Source organism: Oncorhynchus kisutch, linkage group LG20 (genome assembly GCF_002021735.2).
Source record: "Oncorhynchus kisutch isolate 150728-3 linkage group LG20, Okis_V2, whole genome shotgun sequence".
In the NCBI taxonomy this organism is placed as follows: Eukaryota; Metazoa; Chordata; class Actinopteri; order Salmoniformes; family Salmonidae; genus Oncorhynchus; species Oncorhynchus kisutch.
Genome location: NC_034193.2, coordinates 21488573 through 21510275, shown reverse-complemented (window position 1 = coordinate 21510275; position 21703 = coordinate 21488573). Strand labels below are relative to the sequence as shown.

At 40.1% G+C, this 21703-nt stretch overlaps 1 protein-coding gene and 1 long non-coding RNA gene across 2 annotated transcripts in view; both read right to left on the bottom strand.

Moving 5' to 3' along the window:
* Positions 1 to 2760, bottom strand: part of LOC109865151 (SH3 and multiple ankyrin repeat domains protein 1) — a 59269-nt gene extending 56509 nt beyond the window's left edge. The window contains exon 1 of the mRNA XM_031799275.1: positions 2079 to 2760. The gene's annotated coding sequence lies outside the window, so the exon portion shown is untranslated. The remainder of the gene's footprint in view (positions 1 to 2078) is intronic.
* Positions 2761 to 6342: 3582 nt separating this feature from the next.
* LOC116355503 (uncharacterized) lies at positions 6343 to 21013 on the bottom strand. The gene is made up of 2 exons (XR_004204532.1): positions 20816 to 21013; positions 6343 to 11820 (listed from the first exon to the last, which is right to left on the bottom strand). It is a non-coding gene; the product is annotated as an uncharacterized LOC116355503 (long non-coding RNA).
* Positions 21014 to 21703: the final 690 nt, after the last annotated feature.

The window sequence follows — 21703 nt, the reverse complement described above, 5'->3', positions numbered from 1 at the left end:
AACATGTTTTTGTACATTTTTGCAAATTTATTGAAATAAAATACAATAATATCTAATTTACATAAGTATTCACATCCCCTGAGTCAATACATGCTAGAATAACCTTTGACTTACCCAGAGTCTTTCTGGGTAAGTCTCTAAGAGCTTTCCACACCTGGATAGTACAATATTGACATAATTATTAAAACAATTCTTCTAGCTCTGTCAAGTTGGTTGTTGATCATAGCTAGATTGCCATAGATGTTCAAGCTGATGTTGCCCTTTCCTGCAGTCAATGACCAAAAGAGCACTCTTTGGCCTCATGGGTGGAACTTTATTCATATTTTTTATAATTTCATCATTAATAAAGTTTTTTTTTTTAACTGGTGTTTCCATGTCAAACATGTTTGTTATATTTCAGTCTTCTGTATATAAAGTGTAACATTGGATGCAAACTCAAAATGTAATACATTTCAACTGTATATCTATTTTAAAGTTGACTTGTTTAAGACTACCAAGAATCACTCTGTGTGAACATGATTTAGCCCACTGCAGTAAAATGTTACAAAACTGTAACTAGGCCACTCAGAAACATTCAATGTACTCTTGGTAAGAAAATCCAGTGTATATTTGGCATTGTGTTTTAGATTATTGTCCTGCTGAAATGTTCATTTGTTTCCCAGTGTCTTTAGGAAAGCAGACTGAACCAGGTTTTCCTCTAGGATTTTGCCTCTGCTTAGCTCTATTCAGTTTATTTTTATCCACAAAACTGACAAGCATACCCATAACATGATGCAGCCACCACCATGCTTGAAAATATAAAGAGTTGTACTCAGTGATGTGTTGTATCTGCCCCAAACACGTTTTTTTTATTCAGGACACATTTTTCACAGTTTTACTTTGTTGTCTTATTGCAAAAAGGATGTATGTTTTAGAATATTTGTATTCTGTACAGGCTTCCTTCTTTTCACTTTGTCATTTAGGTTAGTATTGTGGAGTAACTACAATGATGTTGATCGATCCTCTGTTTTCTCCTATTACTGCCATTCAACTCGGTAACTGTTTTAAAATCACCATTGGCCTCATGGTGAAAACCCTGAGAAACCCTGTTTCCTTCTCCGGCAACTCAGTTAGGAAGGACGCCTGTATCTTTGTAGTGACTGGATGGATTGATACACCATCCAAAGTGTGACTAATACTACTTCACAATGCTCAAAAAGATATTCATTGTCTGCTTTTAAAATGTTGACCCAGTTACCAATAGGTACCCTTCTTTGTGAAGCATTGGAAAACCTCCTTGGTGTTGGTGGTTGAATATGTGCTTCAAATTCACTGCTCGACTGTGGGCCTTTACAGATAATTGTATGTGTGGGGTACAGACATGAGGTAGTCATTCAAAAATCATGTTAACCACTATTAGTCCATTCAACTAATGTGACTTGTTAAGAAAATGTTTACTCCTGAACTTATTTAGTCTTGCCATAACAAAGGGGTTGAACACTTATTGACTCAAGACATTTCAGCTTTTTATTTTTTATTCATTTGTAATAAGTCCTCTTTGACATTATGGGGTATTGTGTGTAGGCAAGTGACTCAGAATCTCAGTCAAGGGGTGTGAATACTTTCTGTATAATGCATAAAACGTTATACATTATATTAGACCTCTTCACCACCATCACTCTGTAGTACACGCCCCCCCCCCCCTGCTTTTTCAACAGACTCCAGCGCTGTGCTCACTTCACTCTCTAAAGAACACAGCGCCTTTCCAGCTCACACCCCACTCTGTTCAAATCATGCATCGCTGAGACTATGCCACAAACCCCTTGCGTATATCCAAGCTTCCTTCTAGGCGTCTTACCCTTCTCTTTTTGCACAGTGGATCCCTGTCATCAAACCATCGCCCCTATCCTAATACTCGCTGTGCCTTCGCCTTCCTGACACTTCTCCTGTCACCTATCTCGGTCGGTCCCCAATCACCAAAACCTGCTCTACATTCCCGTGGCTCTTATGATTAATGATAGTACTAATGTTACTCTATCAATTATTCTTTAAGACAATACATCAGCATATAACTAAAAAGAAACCTGAAGCATAAATACCTTTTACTGGACTGTGTTCTGTTTCTTTGTATCCGCAGTGACCTCCTTTATACACCCACAAAGAGAGCAAGGAGGACCAGTGGAGATGAGTAAAGATCCAGAAGGACAAATAAGGAAAGGTAAAAAAAGAGCAAATGTTTTTCCCTCCATTCAAAATGACATTTTCAGCTCTTCCCACTCTATAAATGAGTATCAATGGGACCCAGAGCAACTGCACTGAGCAGCAGCCTCTACTTCGAGGGGGATCTGACAACCTCTCTCTCACACACATACACACACCATTTCACCTGCCCTACCCCCTCTATAGCACTGTCTCCATCTCTCCCTCGCACACACACTCACATACTCTCCCTCTCCAATATGGCTCATTCAAACAGTCCTGCTCTCTCTTTCTCTTTCTCTCTCTCTACAGCTGGTAGGTGGATCTCACTCATTCACTTTACCCCCTCTCCCTTTACCTCAATTTTCCACTCACTCACTCACTCTAGCTGCTCTTGTTACTCTCTATTCTGACTTTCTATCCCTCTCTCTCCCTCTCATCCTACCCCTCTCGCTCTCTCTCTCTCACAAACACACACTTTCTTATTACCTCTTGTCCCCCAAAATTCTACCTCCCTCTCACAAACTCTCCTTCTCCTTGTCCCTTGCAATTCTCTCTCCCTGCCTCAAACCTGCTCTCACACACATTCTCTCTTCTCTAATGACAGTATGCCCCCCCCCCCCCATCTACCACTGAACCTGCCGTCTCCAGCCTCTGTAGTACTGTTTCAGTACATATACGGTAAGGGCCCTCATAAGGGCTCTCTGCTTCACCGTTCTCTGAGCCTGAGATGGCGTGTCTGTTCTATTTAACACAATACACTCCAGTCCTACATTGGCTCTCTATCTAGTTTTACTGTGTCCTATGTCCTGATTCTGATAAACAAGCTTTCCTCTTGCCTTCTGAGTTAACCCTTTGCATGCCAATGGGAAGGAGAAGAAGTGGGTCATGGGCAGGCAGAGGAGAGAGCAGGGATTGTGTGGATATCTGTGGTGTGTGTGTGTGTGTGTGTGTGTGTGTGTGTGTGTGTGTGTGTGTGTGTGTGTGTGTGTGTGTGTGTGTGTGTGTGTGTGTGTGTGTGTGTGTGTGTGTGTGTGTGTGTGTGTGTGTGTGTGTGTGTGTGTGTGTGCGCGTGTGTGTGTAAAGGGAGAGGAGAAACATTATTTAATGATTAGGATGCAAGAAAGAGTGTATACTGTTGTATATATAGCTCATGCAAAGAAATGTAAAACATTGCTTTCATTACACAGGGAGAATACATAGTAAGTTCTAATATAAAAGCAATTTTGGCTATTTATCAATTCATTACAAACAAAGGCCATGACCTAGTGAGATATGCATGGCAGAGGCTCAATCAAGCTAATCGTCTTGATTACTTTCGTACGTCTTTCTCACTTGCACCAAAAGTTTTAAAAAGTGTTGAGAGGGGACAGAATAATTGGCATATACATTATTACCCTTGTAGAATTTCCACGTGGGCGAGGATAATGGAATTTTTATCAAAGCCTGTTGGATGACAACTTGTTTTTAACTAGGACAGAATCATTTATAACTGACTTTTTCCATCATAACATACAGTTGAAGTCGGAAGTTTACATACACCTTAGCCAAATACATTTAAACTCAGTTTTTCACAATTCCTGACATTTAATCCTAGTAAACATTCCCTATCCTAGGTCAGTTAGGATCACCACTTTATTTTAAGAATGTGACATGTCAGAATAATAGCAGAGAGAATGATTTATTTCAGCTTTATTTCTTTCATCACATTCACAGTGGGTCAGATGTTTACACTCAATTAGTATTTGGTAGCATTGGCTTTAAATTGTTTAACTTGGGTCAAACGTTTTGGGTAGCCTTCCACAAGCTTCCCACAATAAGTTGGGTGAATTTTGGCCCAGTCCTCCTGACAGAGCTAATGTAACTGAGTCAGGTTTGTAGGCCCCATTGCTCGCACACATTTTCTATGGGATTGAGGTCAGGGCTTGCCAAAACTATAGTTTGTTAACAAGAAATTTGTGGAGTGGTTGAAAAATGAGTTTTAATGACTCCAACCTAAGTGTATGTAAACTTCCGACATCAACTGTAGGTACAGCAGATCCCCTAATTGTATGGGACTCTTTTAAATGTGCCTTTAGATGCCATGCAATTCAGTACTAATTTCTAAAACAAAAGCAATTTAGGCCCAAAGACTCCATATTAACAAAGGAAATGGAAGGTCTAACAGTACAGATAGATAGCAATAAAAACTGTACCATAGAGGCACTGAATATATTAGAGGAAAAACAAAAAGAAATGGAGGAACTGTAATATATGTGTAATATATTATAAAAAGAAAGAGAACTGGATAGAATATGGGGAAAATGCATCAAATTCTACTTTAAATCTTCAACATAACTTTTTACAAATAATGGAGTCACCCTTAATTCACCAAACTATATTTTGAAAGAGGAAGAAAAGTACTTTAAGCACATGTTTTCATTTCAGTCTCCTCCATCTCCACTAGCCAAATGTAATTGCATGGATTTGTTTCTAATAATAATGTAAAATTAACATCTGTATAGAAAGGCCAAATTACAGAGGAGGAACCTCTTGATACAAACAAAACCTTTAAGTCTGGGAAAACTCCAGGGCTGGATGACATACCAGTGGAGGTACACCAAACCTTTTTGATATACTCAGAGGACTGTTATTAGCATGTTTTAACCACTCCTATAAAAAAAGATGTAGATTATCAGATACTCAACAAAAAGATCTGATTTCATTATTACTGAAAAAGGATCCAAGTGGTATATATAAAGATCCAGTCCATTTAAAAAAATGGAGGACCCTTACATCGCAGTGTGTGATGCAAAAAGTTTGAGCAAAATGCGTAGCGCATAGAATTGAAAAGATATTGTTGGATATTATTCACCAAATTCAGACAGGTTTTTTTTTACATGGCTGATACATTGGAGATAATATAAGACTAGAACTGGAAACAATAGAACACTATGAAAATCTGGGAAACCAGGCCTGGTATTCATAGCTGACTTTGAAAAGGCTTTTGATGAAGAAATAAAGAATATTTCAATTTTGGAGAATCTCTTATAAAATGGGTTAATGTTATGTATAGTAACCCGAGGTGTAAAATAGTAAATAATGGCTACTTCTCAGAAAGTATTAAACTGCCAAGAGGAGAAAAACAAGGTTGTCCACTATGGGCATATCTATTTAATATGGCCATCAAAATGTTAGCTATCAAAATCTTATCCAACAATAATATCAAGGGGTTAGTGATAGGTGAGAATTGTCTGTTAATTGAATGATTAGAATATTATGATTAGAATTGTATGGAATTGATTAGAATGTATAAAATCATAATCAATAAATGTGTAGTCCTAGTCAGAATTAGGGTAAAACAATATGTCTTTATGGTATTTTAAACACAGACTGTCTGAGCTTTGTGCCGACCTGACTAGAGATTTGGGAGAGAATGGGGAGTACGTCTCAAGGACAAGGTCACTATCTCTGTCGGCTGGGTAGTGAGACAGACAGCGTGTGCGTATGTTTGTGCGTATGTGTGGGCGTGAGAAGTCAGTATAAAATGAATTGTTTTGTATTCTTGACTTTGGAACGTTCCCGTGAATAAACCTTTTTGACTATTTTAGCTGGGCCTCCGTCTGTTTCATTCGACCAGGATCTTACAAATTCTGGTCCGCAGACTGAGAGTAATATAATTAAATTGGGTTATGTGCCTGGAGAACAACATTCTCTTATCAGTTAGAAATCCAGGGCTAAAGACGAAAAGGTGTCATTGTACTCTGATGATTCATGTTTCCTTTTACACAATTTGGATCCCTCCCCAGCCTCATAGAAGGTCTAGATACTTTTTCTAAACTTTCTGGATTACAACCAAATGATGATGTACTATATGATGTACTATATTACGTATTGGATCACTAAAGAATACAACTTTTACATTACTGTGTAGTTTACCAATAAAATGGTCTGATGGGGATGTGGACATACTCTGTATATATATCCCGAAAGAAAGAAATTATGTCACTACAATACATTTGAATAGAAAGCTAGCAAAATAGATCTTGCTACCATGGAAAGGAAAATACTGATCTATTTGTGGAAAAATCACCCTGATTAAGTCTTTAGTCATATCCCAGTTTACCTATTTGCTTTTGGCCTTCCCTACACCTAGCTGTAAGAAACGACGCTGGAGATGAGAAGCAGGTACAGGGAGTGAACATTTAATGAACGGACAAGTGACAGAACAGGAACAGCATCAGAACAGGGCGAACAAAACGACATGACAACAATTAATGCTGAAGCCGGGAACAAAGCTGGGGAACAGACAGATATAGGGGAGGTAATAACACAGGTGATTGAGTCCAGGTAAGTCTAATGAATTGCTGATGCGCGTGACCAGGGAAGCAGGTGTGCGTAATGATGGTGGCAGGAGTCCGTAGTGCTGGGCAGCCTGGCGCCCTCGGGCACCAGGGAGGGAGAGCGGGAGCAGGCGTGACACCTAGCGACCTGTTTTTTAAAATTATATGAGCAAAAGATATTCCATTTTATTTGGAACGGCAAGCCAGACAAAATTAATATGAATTCGGAGGGCAGAAATGATTAAATATTAAAGCATTAGACCTCTCACTAAAGGCATCAGTCATACAAAAGTTATACTTAAATCCGACTGGTTCTCTAACAAATGAAGAATGTCTCACCCCCTGTTCAAGAATGGCATTTTTACCTTTATTCAGATTACTACCTCTCACTTTTCGTGATTTGAAAATGATCTCAAAAATATTGCTATTTTTAAGCAATAGAAAGTTGGTTGCAATTTCAGTTTAATCCACCAGAAAAGACAGAACAAATAATACAACAAATAGTGGTTAAACTCAAATATACTAATTGATTAAAAAAAGTAAAAAATAAAATAAAGGCTTAAAAAAGGTATAATCTTTGTAAATGATATCATAAATAGGGTTATGTCACACATGCAGCTAACAAAAATATATGGAAATGTCTGCTCTACTCAAAATTACAACCAACTAACTGCAGCATTACCGCAAAAATGGAAGAGGCAAGTGAAGGGGGGAAAAGTAAGGAACTTGTCTGTCGGCCCAGCATTAAAGACCAAAATTGTTTAAAGAAAATTGTAATACATTTTTAAATATACCTGTTTTATTTAAGAACCAGAAAAAAACCACAGCTGTTCCATATGAATTGCAAAATAGTTGTGAAGAGATTCGATGTATCGATTCCATGCCACATTGTTCTTTAAATGATACAGAAAATAACGCTGGATTCAAAACTTCACATTTTTAAATTTACATCATTATACAAAATTATTGCAACCAGTAGGCCGTCATTGTAATTTAAGGTTAAATAAAAATACAATTAAAAATAGAATGTTATGTGAGCGGACCAAGTAATTTGGTGTCACTCTAAAGCGGAAAGGTGGAATAAACGAGCCAGGAGTAGGTCTTCTTGATTGAACACAGTTCTCTATTGAGGGATTTCTGTCAATACAAACACTCCAACACAATCAATGAGAATCTCCCAAGGAAAAACACACATCTTCTTCTTCAGATGAAAACAGGAACATAAGACGATTATCTTTAAACTATAACAAAAATCACAGGTTTGTCACCGTCTTAATGGTTCTTCGGGGACAGCTCCTCTCTCTTGGTGGCCATTCTCCAGAGATAGTTTATCTTAATCTTCCCCCCTCTCTGCTGGTTCCCTCCTCCCTCTTGTAGGGAAAAGAGAATATGTCATTAGTACCGTAAACTGTGCTTAATTGCCTCTGGTCACATTGACTCACATGCCTGGTTGGGCTACTATGCGTGAGCCCAGCCTGCCCTCTGGTGGCCTTTCCACAGTTATATATATGGGAGAAACAACAATCCCATCTCTGCAGATTTTCTTGCGAAGAGACAATCATTACATTATTTGTTTTGGTACTGTCCATATGTAGCTTGTTTTTGGTTGCAGGTCCAGGAATGGCTGAATAATTGCAACATTTACCTGCAGCTATGAAAAGTCATAGTCAATCGATCAATAATATAATAATAAATTGTATTTAGTTTACAATCTGTAGAAACTATGAGAATAGAAAGTTTCAGAATTTTTGTGAAACATCACAGCACAGTTGAAAAATATATGGCAAATAGAAATCCAATACGGATGTTGTTCAGAGATAAATGGGAGAAGTTGAGTGGAGTTGAAGGGTGGGACTAATAACAAGATAACTCATGTCAAATATACAGTGTCCGTAAATGTATATAGGTCCGGAACTTCTGTGAAAGAGCACAGTTAAAAATACGTGGCAAATAGAAATCTTCAGAAATAGATGGGAGTGGTTGAGTGTAGCAGAAGGATAGGATTAAAAACAAACAAAATACAACTATTGTAAAATAGATTGTGTCCATATATAATATGTATAAGCTGGAAGTAGAAGCCTAAGTGTTGTTGTTCATTATTTTTGCTCCAATTAGGGGAGGGCTGGTAGGGTTAGTGGAAAATAATAAAGGAAAATATATATACAATTACAAAAATGGAAGCAATTGCCACCATACGGTTTAAGGGCATTTCTGCAGTGACAAAGGAGCGCAAAAAAAGATATCAGTCCAGAAAGATCATTGCTACACTCAACTTTGACCTCAAATCACAAAGCCATCTGTTTTATCTAAGAATGTTGGCTTAGCATACAATTTATTTAGTGAAAAACAACACAGTGGTGAACTCTAGTGGTGTTTATTAGTAACTGAAAGAAGATAAGCTGCCTGTGGCCAATACACTGATCAGGGTTTCCCCAACTCGGTCCTTTGGTTTTTGCCCTAGCACTACACAGCTGATTCAAATAATAAACTAATCACCAAGCTTTGATCAGCTGTGTGGTGTTAGGTAAAAAAAAAGAAAAAAAACGTGCACCTCTTGGGGTTCTGAGGACCGAGTTTGGTAAACGCTGCACTGAGTGTAGAAAACATTAGGAACATCTTAATATTGAGTTGCATCCCCTTAGAACAGCTTCAATTTGTCGGGGCATGGACTCTACAAGGTGTCGAAAGAATTCCACAGGGATGCTGGCCAATGTTGACCTCCAATTGACCTCCACAGTTGTGTCAAGTTGGCTGGATGTCCTTTGGGTGGTGGACCATTCTGCGTTGCAGTTCTTGACACACTCATACTGGTGCGTCAGGCAACTACTACCATAACCCGTTATAAAAGGCACTTACATCTTTTGTCTTGCCCATTCACCCTATGAATACACAATCAAATTAAAAATGTAAACATTATAAAGCCCTTTTTACATCAGCAGTCACAAAGTGCTTATACAGAAACCCAGCCTTAAACGCCAAACAGCAAGCAATGCAGATGTAGAAGCACAGTGGCTAGGAAAAACTCCACGTCTCCGTGTCTCAATTGTCTCGAGGCTTAAAAGTCTTCTGTAACCTGTCTCCTCCCGAGTGACGCAGCGGTCTAAGGCACTGCATCTCAGTGCTAGAGGCATCACTACAGACCCTGGTTTGATTCCAGGCTGTATCACAACCGGCCATGATTGGGAGTCCCATAGGGCAGTGCACAATTGGCCCAGCATCGTCCGGGTTAGGGTTTGGCTGGGGTAGGCTGTCATTGTAAATAAGAATTTGTTCTTAACTGACTTGCCTAGTGAAATAAAGGTTAAATGAAATGAATCTACACTGATCGAGGTGGATTTAGCAGACAGACATCAATAAGGGATCATAGCTTTCACCTGGTCAGTCTATGTCAACTAGTCAGTCTATGTCATAGAAAGACTGGGGTAATAAGTCATACAGACTGTATAACAGGAAACTCTTTCTAACAGGCACTTACTATAAGTCACTCAATTCCGGTTATCTGCAGTGCAGTGGTTAACACTTTTCAGTAGAAGTGGACAAAGGGCCTGACACCAGTAGCGTTTGGCCACTGGTTCCTCTTTCATTATGAACGCATAGCTATTTCTACACAGTACTCAAAATCTCACAGGAAGCTAAAAGCTATTTACTGTCTTTTTGAAACCACATCTCCTCCGCCTCTCTGGTCGGCCATCAAACAAAATCTATGGCCTGTCTGTAACAGAAGACAATAACAAGTGTTCCTCTTTTAGTGTAAAGTCTATCAGACTTGTTGCAAAGGTCACAGACCCAATCATGGATTTATTAAAGATGAAAGATAGATGAAAAAGTCAACCCAAAATTACTTCAGTTAAAAGTTCAGTTAGACCTGTTGGTTGTATACCCAATCCCCTGTTTTCACAGGAAGTCTTGTTTCTTCTTTCATGGTCTGTTTTGCGACATTATTACATTCTACAAATGTCGAATCATCTGATGTTTGCTGACTTTTCTTGCACTTCTGCGTCAGCATTTTGCAGATTGCACAAATGGTCATTGTTGGGTCATTCCACAAAAAGAGTGCCTTTGCCTCCCTTTGATATTTTATTTTATTTTATAATTGTGCACCAATATTGAGTTTTAAAAGCCTGTTACAATATCTTAAGTGCCCTTTAATATAGACCACATGGAGAATTCAATCAATCATATTTTGGATATGAATAAAGGCCTGGTAGTGCCAAAATTCAGCATTTTGATGTGTCCCTCCATCAACTCTGCATCACTTCGAGAAAGATGTTCAACCCACTTAATCCCAAAATGTTTTTTATGAAGTAGAACATATGCTCTTTATGACAGAATTTTCAAATTAGGTGAAATTAAATGTTTTTGTTGTTGTTGTTTGTTTTTTTTACCAAGTTTACACCTCTCAAAAGGCACTGAGTCGTTGGAATGACCTGGTTATCTGACTACAATTAATTCTTCCCTAACTAGTTTTGAATTTAGTCTATTTCTCTATGCCCGATTAGTCATCAGTTCACAGATTTTGGTTCTGTGGTGATCCTACTGTTTCACATCCACAGAGAAATGAAAGGAACACAGATGGTCAATGGAAAAATACCTGTCTACGCAACAGTTCATCCCTGTGTACCCATTATGACGTGCATATTCCAGATCTCGTCTCAGAGCTCTTCACTAAAGACCCGTGGCCTGAAGCCCTAGAAAAGCAGGACAATAGCAGCATAAAAAAAAACTCCCTCAGGTTGAGAGAAAGGAAAGAACCCTTCTCTGGGTCATTTTGATTATGGATCATCATGGCCCAATATTCCACTGAATCTGACTGACAGACTCACTTAATAATCTTTTACTGCAGTGGGCTAAATCCGGGGCACACAGAGTGTTTCTTGGTAGTTTTAAATCAAATCAAATCAAATCAAATGTATTTATATAGCCCTTCGTACATCAGCTGATATCTCAAAGTGCTGTACAGAAACCCAGCCTAAAACCCCAAACAGCAAGCAATGCAGGTGTAGAAGCACGGTGGCTAGGAAAAACTCCCTAGAAAGGCCAATACCTAGGAAGAAACCTAGAGAGGAACCAGGCTATGTGGGGTGGCCAGACCTCTTCTGGCTGTGCCGGTTGGAGATTATAACAGAACATGGCCAAGATGTTCAAATGTTCATAAATGACCAGCATGGTCGAATAATAATAAGGCAGAACAGTTGAAACTAGAGCAGCAGCACAGTCAGGTGGAAGTTGAAACTGGAGCAGCAGCATGGCCAGGTGGACTGGGGACAGCAAGGAGTCATCATGTCAGGTAGTCCTGGGGCATGGTCCTAGGGCTCAGGTCCTCCGAGAGAGAGAAAGAAAGAGAGAAGGAGAGAATTAGAGAACGCACACTTAGATTCACACAGGACACCGAATAGGACAGGAGAAGTACTCCAGATATAACAAACTGACCCCAGCCCCCCGACACATAAACTACTGCAGCATAAATACTGGAGGCTGAGACAGGAGGGGTCAGGAGACACTGTGGCCCCATCCGAGGACACCCCCGGACAGGGCCAAACAGGAAGGATATAACCCCACCCACTTTGCCAAAGCACAGCCCCCACACCACTAGAGGGACATCTTCAACCACCAACTTACCATCCTGAGACAAGGCTGAGTATAGCCCACAAAGATCTCCGCCACGGCACAACCCAAGGGGGGGGGGGCGCCAACCCAGACAGGATGACCACAACAGTGAATCAACCCACTCAGGTGACGCACCCCCTCCAGGGACGGCATGAGAGAGCCCCAGCAAGCCAGTGACTCAGCCCCTGTAATAGGGTTAGAGGCAGAGAATCCCAGTGGAAAGAGGGGAACCGGCCAGGCAGAGACAGCAAGGGTTGCTCCAGAGCCTTTCCGTTCACCTTCCCACCCCAGGGCCAGACTACACTCAATCATATGACCCACTGAAGAGATGAGTCTTCAGTAAAGAGTTAAAGGTTGAGACCGAGTTTGCGTCTCTGACATGGGTAGGCAGACCGTTCCATAAAAATGGAGCTCTATAGGAGAAAGCCCTGCCTCCAGCTGTTTGCTTAGAAATTCTAGGGACAATTAGGAGGCCTGCGTCTTGTGACCGTAGCGTACGTGTAGGTATGTACGGCAGGACCAAATCAGAGAGATAGGTAGGAGCAAGCCCATGTAATGCTTTGTAGGTTAGCAGTAAAACCTTGAAATCAGCCCTTGCTTTGACAGGAAGCCAGTGTAGAGAGGCTAGCACTGGAGTAATATGATCACATTTTTTGGTTCTAGTCAGGATTCTAGCAGCCGTATTTAGCACTAACTGAAGTTTATTTAGTGCTTTATCCGGGTAGCCGGTAAATAGAGCATTGCAGTAGTCTAACCTAGAAGTGACAAAAGCATGGATTAATTTTTCTGCATCATTTTTGGACAGAAAGTTTCTGATTTTTGCAATGTTACGTAGATGGAAAAAAGCTGTCCTCGAAATGGTCTTGATATGTTCTTCAAAAGAGAGATCAGGGTCCAGAGTAACGCCGAGGTCCTTCACAGTTTTATTTGAGACGACTGTACAACCATTAAGATTAATTGTCAGATTCAACAGAAGATCTCTTTGTTTCTTGGGACCTAGAACAAGCATCTCTGTTTTGTCCGAGTTTAATAGTAGAAAGTTTGCAGCCATCCACTTCCTTATGTCTGAAACACATGCTTCTAGCGAGGGCAATTTTGGGGCTTCACCATGTTTCATTGAAATGTACAGCTGTGTGTCATCCGCATAGCAGTGAAAGTTTACATTATGTTTTCGAATAACATCCCCAAGAGGTAAAATATATAGTGAAAACAATAGTGGTCCTAAAACGGAACCTTGAGGAACACCGAAATTTACAGTTGATTTGTCAGAGGACAAACCATTCACAGAGACAAACTGATATCTTTCCGACAGATAAGATCTAAACCAGGCCAGAACATGTCCGTGTAGACCAATTTGGGTTTCCAATCTCTCCAAAAGAATGTGGTGATCGATGGTATCAAAAGCAGCACTAAGGTCTAGGAGCACGAGGACAGATGCAGAGCCTCGGTCCGATGCCATTAAAATGTCATTTACCACCTTCACAAGTGCCGTCTCAGTGCTATGATGGGGTCTAAAACCAGACTGAAGCATTTCGTATACATTGTTTGTCTTCAGGAAGGCAGTGAGTTGCTGCGCAACAGCCTTCTCTAAAATACGCAGGTTTAAAGAGGAGTCCGTAATTTGCTTTCTAATAATCATAATCTTTTCCTCAAAGAAGTTCATGAATTTATCACTGCTAAAGTGAAAGTCATCCTCTCTTGGGGAATGCTGCTTTTTAGTTAGCTTTGCGACAGTATTAAAAAGGAATTTCGGATTGTTCTTATTTTCCTCAATTAAGTTAGAAAAATAGGATGATCGAGCAGCAGTAAGGGCTCTACGGTACTGCACGGTACCGTCCTTCCAAGCTAGTCGGAAGACTTCCAGTTTGGTGTGGCGCCATTTCCGTTCCAATTTTCTGGAAGCTTGCTTCAGAGCTCGGGTATTTTCTGTGTACCAGGGAGCTAGTTTCTTATGAGACATTTTTTTAGTTTTTAGGGGTGCAACTGCATCTAGGGTATTGCGCAAGGTTAGATTGAGATCCTCAGTTAGGTGGTTAACTGATTTTTGTCCTCTGGCGTCCTTGGGTAGGCAGAGGGAGTCTGGAAGGGCATCAAGGAATCTTTGTGTTGTCTGTGAATTTATAGCACGACTTTTGATGTTCCTTGGTTGGGGTCTAAGCAGATTATTTGTTGCAATTGCAAACGTAATAAAATGGTGGTCCGATAGTCCAGGATTATGAGGAAAAACATTAAGATCCACCACATTTATTCCATGGGACAAAACTAGGTCCAGCGTATGACTGTGACAGTGAGTGGGTCCAGAGACATGTTGGACAAAACCCACTGAGTCGATGATGGCTCCGAAAGCCTTTTGGAGTGGGTCTGTGGACTTTTCCATGTGAATATTAAAGTCACCAAAGATTAGAATATTATCTGCTATGACTACAAGGTCCGATAGGAATTCAGGGAACTCAGTGAGAAACGCTGTATATGGCCCAGGAGGCCTGTAAACAGTAGCTATAAAAAGTGATTGAGTAGGCTGCATAGATTTCATGACTAGAAGCTCAAAAGACGAAAATGTCATATTATTTTTTGTAAATTGAAATTTGCTATCGTAAATGTTAGCAACACCTCCGCCTTTGCGGGATGCACGGGGGATATGGTCACTAGTGTAGCCAGGAGGTGAGGCCTCATTTAAAACAGTAAATTCATCAGGCTTAAGCCATGTTTCAGTAAGGCCAATCACATCAAGATTATGATCAGTGATTAGTTCATTGACTATAATTGCCTTTGAAGTAAGGGATCTAACATTAAGTAGCCCTATTTTGAGATGTGAGGTATCATGATCTCTTTCAGTAATGACAGGAATGGAGGTGGTCTTTATCCTAGTGAGATTGCTAAGGCGAACACCGCCATGTTTAGTTTTGCCCAACCTAGGTCGAGGCACAGACACGGTCTCAATGGTGATAGCTGAGCTGACTACACTGACTGTGCTAATGGCAGACTCCACTATGCTGGCAGGCTGGCTAACAGCCTGCTGCCTGGCCTGCACCCTATTTCATTGTGGAGCTAGAGGAGTTAGAGCCCTGTCTATGTTGGTAGATAAGATGAGAGCACCCCTCCAGCTAGGATGGAGTCCGTCACTCCTCAGCAGGTCAGGCTTGGTCCTGTTTGTGGGTGAGTCCCAGAAAGAGGGCCAATTATCTACAAATTCTAACTTTTGGGAGGGGCAGAAAACAGTTTTCAACCAACGATTGAGTTGTGAGACTCTGCTGTAGAGCTCATCACTCCCCCTAACTGGGAGGGGGCCAGAGACAATTACTCGATGCCGACACATCTTTCTAGCTGATATGCACGCAGAAGCTATGTTGCGCTTAGTGATTTCTGACTGTTTCATCCTAACATCGTTGGTGCCGACGTGGATAACAATATCTCTATACTCTCTACACTCGCCAGTTTTAGCTTGAGCCAGCACCATCTTCAGATTAGCCTTAACGTCGGTAGCCCTGCCCCCGGGTAAACAGTGTAAACCAATCTACTTTGAAAAAAGAAGTATACACCTCACACCTCTATCATGTCAGATATAGAGTTGAAATGTATTCAATTTTGAGTTTGCATCCCAATATTACACTTTTTATACATCACAGAAGAATGAAATATAACTAAATCATTTGACATAGAAACACTGTATTATTTGGCTGTGTAAAACATGCGTTTATTAATCATGAAAAATATCAATAACATTCCACCAATGAGGCCACAAGAGGGTGATTTGGTCATTTGACTGCAGAAAAAGAATACTATGTATTCCTGTATGTATTCCTGTAATATGTATTCCTGTAATATATATTCCAAAGGGTTCTGGTTGCATTTGTGAGTTTCAGAAGCATACAAGATCCTAATAAACGCTGTCAGATATGGCTGAAAACAGTGGGACTATGATGATGCCTGAGATTAGAAGTGTGAGAAGAAGTGACTGTTGGGTCTTGTTGAGGTTTGTTCTGTAACTCATTATTGTAGCGCGATTTGTTTTGGAGACGGACATTTCTGTGTTCCCAGACAATTAGGCACTTCTGAAGGATGGAGTATCGGCCACTGATGATTGCTCTTCATCTGGCTCTGTGTTGGACTAGTTTTTCAAGGCTGTTATTACAGTGGAATAATTTGACCAGCTCCAGCTTTGCTGGCTTGTCTTCTAGTCTAGTGTTGCTCTGGCAGGCTGTTACGCCAGTTACAGTAAACAACAATTGAACGCTCGTTAAAAGGATACATCTGAGGATAGCTGTCTCAAGGCCTTTAATTGAAGGCACTTAAGCAACAGAGCATATAGGACGTTTGACTTCAGTAATCCTAAATTTTTCATTCTAATGTGTTTCTTTAGATATGTTCGCAACTACTGTGTGTGTGTGTGTGTGTGTGTGTGTGGCCCATCTGCTGCAGCCCAGTTATGAATTCCCCATGGGAGTGAATTAAGCTATATTGTATTGTACATTCTGCATCAATATTCTACCTCCCTCTCACACACTCTCCTTCTCCTTGTCCCTTGCAATTCTCTCTCCCTGCCTCCAACCTTCTCTCACACACATTCTCTCTTCTCTCATGACAGTATGCCCCCCCCCCCCCCCCCCCCCCCCTCCCTCCGGTGTACATCTACCACTGAACCTGCCGTCTCCAGCCTCTGTAGTACTGTTTCAGTACATATACGGTAAGGGCCCTCATAAGGGCTCTCTGCTTCACCGTTCTCTGAGCCTGAGATGGCGTGTCTATTTAACACACTACACTCCAGTCCTACATTGGCTCTCTATCTATGTCTATGTAACACACTACACTCTAGTCCTACATTGGCTCTCTATCTATGTCTATGTAACACACTACACTCCAGTCCTACATTGGCTCTCTATCTATGTCTATGTAACACACTATACTCCAGTCCTACATTGGCTCTCTATCTAGTTTTGCTGTGTCCTATGTCCTGATTCTGAGAAACAAGCTTTCCTCTTGCCTTCTGAGTTAACCCTTCGCATGCCAATGGGAAGGAGAAGAAGTGGGTCATGGGCAGGCAGAGGAGAGAGTAGGGATTGTGTGGGTATCTGTGGTGTGTGTGTGTGTGTGTGTGTGTGTGTGTGTGTGTGTGTGTGTGTGTGTGTGTGTGTGTGTGTGTGTGTGTGTGTGTGTGTGTGTGTGTGTGTGTGTGTGTGTGTGTGTGTGTGTGTGTGTGTGTGTGTGTGTGTGTGTAAAGGGAGAGGAGAAAAAGGATGAAAGGAAGGGTGAGCTTATATACTGTTGTATGAATAGCTCAAGCAAAGAAATGTAAAAAAAAAAGTATTTCATTACACTGGGAGAATACAAAGCCAAATGCACTTGTATATTGTAACTTACTATCTATCCATTCATTGCAAACAAATACTATGGAAGCAATTGCCACCATACGGTTTAATGGCATTTCTGCAGTGACAAAAAATAAATCAGTCCAGTTTAATAATTTCTACACTCACCTTTGACCTCAAATCACAAAGCCATCTGGTGTATGTATGTAATGTAGGCTAAGTATACAACATATATAGTGAAGAAAAACACAGTGGTGAACTCTAGTGGCGGTTATAAGTCATTGAAAGAAGATAAGCTGCCTGTGATCTTATAGACTGGAATAATATGTCATGAAGCTTACAGGCACTTACTGTAAGTCACTCAATTCCTGATGTCTGCAGTACAGTGGTAAATACTTGTTAGTGGAAGTGGACTAAGGGCCTGACACCTGTAGGGTTTCAGAGCTCGACATTTAAGCTTGTCCACTTGCCTGGGGCAAGTAAAACAAATCGTTGGACAAGCAGATTGTAGATTTAAGTTGTCCGAATACGAATGGACAAGTAAGAATAATACCGCAAGAATCACTATATCAAACAATAAAGCTACTCAATCAGAATTGGATCAAAATGTCCTCTGGATGCGATGTGTTGCGCACACTGAGGTAAAATGCTAACCTCCCTTGTTATTGTAATTGTAAGAGGTTAGCATGTCTTGGGGGTATGATATTTGTGTGTCTGTAGCTTTCTCACTCATCATTATTCATGATTCATTCAGGGTTATCAAAAATGATGGTTGCATTCACATTAATGTAGAAGTGTTTAGAAAATTATTATATTCTTATTTACAATAACAGTAAAATGGCAATACATTATTAACCATTCATTTCTATTGGGCACAAAATAATCTGAAACGCAACCAAAACACACAACAAATGCATCCAACAAAGTTGCAGAGTCAAAAGCTAGAGGTAGCCGAAACCCCCCAAAATTGTCACTGTCCCAATACTTTTGGAGCTCACTGTAGCTATTGACATATGCTCATTTCATTGTCATGTCCAATGTCCTAAAAAAGAAACGTTCTACTGGCACTTGTGTATAACTGCAAACGGACTCAAATGCCCGACACGCAGTTGATAGGGGTGCTCAGTTGATGAATCCAATGCTGCATACTCTGGTTGTAAAACCGTTATTCTGGTTGTAAAACCATTATTCTGACACCTGACAAGTAACACCTATGCTGCCAAGATCTCCCCTGAAAACTGAATATTTTAGCTGTACAAATAGATAAACATGTCTTGGTTAACTACCTTGCTTTGAAGTCACCCACCTTAGCCTTTTGATCCCTGGTTCCTTGTATTAGGGAATTATTTTATAAAGACATAACAAGTATTTGGTTGTAATTGTAATGTTGCAGGGTGCTTAACCATCCTCCAGGACAGTCCAGGAGAGCTACTTAATAATTACAAATAATTTGTAGAATCCAAATTGACAAAAAGAAGCCCAAACAGAGATAATGTTTGATTAAAACATAATCATTTAAAACCTTGCTCTCATTTCTATTTGATCACGTCTCACTAACATGTGTGAGAATATTTGGGAACCGATTTCTTGAATTCAAGTCACTTGGATCTGTTTTCACAATCTTAAAAAAAAAATTTGCTTAGAAAGCTTGGGGGCCCTGCTCTACAGAATAAGACTTGTCTACGCCGCGGGGGGGGGTTCTACTAAGCTATATGGAATTGTTTTAAGAAGGTCATACCAAGGACCATTAGCTATTTTATTTTGAATTTTAAGACTCCTTGAAGTATCCCCCCCAAAAAATATATAAAAAATGTCCATTTTATTTGACCTTACTGCTATTCGCCCATACAGACACACTGAATAACAGATTCATTACATGGCACAACAGACAGTCCCCCCAAAAAATCTAAAGGAAGTTTGAGAGATATAAGAAAGATAAGGAAACATGTAAAACTCGGAACTGAACAGTCTCCATATATACTTCCATTTATTTTTGTAACTGGTAGAGGGGGACTTTCAGACGAGTCTTGTGAGGCCTGTAGGCGTCCTTGAGCAAAACACCTTTCCACAGAGGGGTCATATTGGTGTGAAGCCCAAACTGCTTGGACGCTACTGACAGAAGTTGTCAGATTGGTTGTACCTATGAGTCCCAAGACGTAGAGCAAAATGGAGAACACGATCGTTTGCAAAAATTGGCAGATGCAGTGGATTGAGATGCATCCAATGCAAAAAAATGATATCTCTTGCTTAAACTGACAGATATTTATGGAGATGTTTTTATTATGCTAATTTGATTTCCTTGAAGGTTAATGTCAAGTGACTTTTATCTCCCTCACGAACTTTAAACATCTGCTATCTGAGCAGCTAACCGATCGCTGCAGCTGTACATAGTCCATCGGTAAATAGCCCACCCAATTCACCTACCTCATCCCCATACTGTTTTTATTTATTTACTTTTCTGCTCTTCTGCACACCAATATCTCTACCTGCACATGACCATCTGATCATTTATCACTCCAGTGTTAATCTTCTAAATTGTAATTATTCGCCTACCTCCTCATGCCTTTGGCACACAATGTATATAGACTTTCTTTCTTTTTCTACTGTGTTATTGACTTGTTTATTGTTTACTCCATGTGTAACTCTGTGTTGTTATCTGTTCACACTGCTATGCTTTATCTTGGCCAGGTCGCAGTTGTATATGAGAACTTGTTCTCAACTTGCCTATCCGGTTAAATAAACATGAAATAAAATGTTTAAAAAGATTGAGGTTTGGCCACTGTTTCCTCTTTCAAGAAGACTGCATTGCAATTTCTCTACAGGACATCTGATTCCCACTTTCACAATGAATTTTAAAGATGTTGTTCTTCTTAGAAATGTACAGGAAGCGAAAAGCTATTCACAGTCAATTTTTGTCACCACATTGAAAACACATCTCCGCAGCCTCTGGTTGACCATCAGACAAAATATATTGCCTGTCTGTGATGCACAACCATATCAAGTGCTCCACTTTTAGTAAAATGACTACCACTCTTTGGTGTTGCAAAGCTCATGGAAGCAATCATGAACTATAATTGGTTTGCCTCCCAGGCCCATGTTGCCCAGGGTTAAAAACATCAATTGTAGATTAATAATAATACATTGTATTGTATTTACAGCCCCTAAACTTATTCCACATATCCCTTGTCCAAAATGTGTTTAATCTATTGTTAGTAATATTAATTAAAAAATATATATATTAAAATAAATATTATTAAAAATAAATGTTGAGATCTGTCTGCTGACCGCCTGCAAGTACCTTGGACTTCACTTTGAGAACCCCTGGGTTAGACAGACAAATGTCTATTACATCCTGTTGACATCGACAAATGTTGGCGGAGACAAGTCCCCTGTAATACTGACCTTTTGCTCCAGCATTTGACCAGATTTTTCAAATGGTCATTACTATCTCTTAAACGGAATACATTTGAATTATTCCTTTAACTCGATTTTAATTTGGTCTCTTTCGCTCTACATGATTAGTCATCAGTTCACAGAAAATAGGATGTGTCAGAACTGCCAAGCTTGCTGCACATTTCTGTTTCTATGATGATGGCTAGGCTTGGCTCTGTGGTCGTGTGCTTAGTGTGAAACTTGCTAAAGAGGGGAAGTACAGCTTCAAAATAATACCACGTCATGTTGCAACCCAATGAAGTAACTTCACACTAAGACAAAGAGACACGCTCTATAGACAGAAGAAATTACTGCACAACAAGTTATCCTAAATAACTATCAGTACAGTAATTTCCCACTATTGATATTAGTATCTCTGGCTGAACCAGAGAAAACATCACATCACTTGAGCAGTACAGGGCTACAATTGAACCCAAATTTATACTGAGCAGTGCTGAGTATGTCTCTACGATACAACACAAGTCGGTTTGGTGCAGTCCAATTGTATAAATAAACAGAGGTTTTGACAAATACCTCATGACCTAAACTTTGTTTTAATGGGGAAATCTGCAGTTCATCAAATAACTTCAAGTTACTTGCATAACCCCGATTCTCTGATAATCTGAGTGTGTAATCTCACATATGGGACATGGACCTTCGGGGAGGGGACCACAGGAAGCTCCTATCACACGTCTTTCGTAGACAGACAGAAAGTGTATTGGACCACGTCAACAAGATAATAGTGTCCTTTAAAAAAGGATGAATTATGAGGCTGGAAATTAGGTGTCTGGTAGGTGGACAGCTTAGCTCAGAATTTTCTTTTGGTATCAAAAATGATAATTTCATACTGTTAGGTTC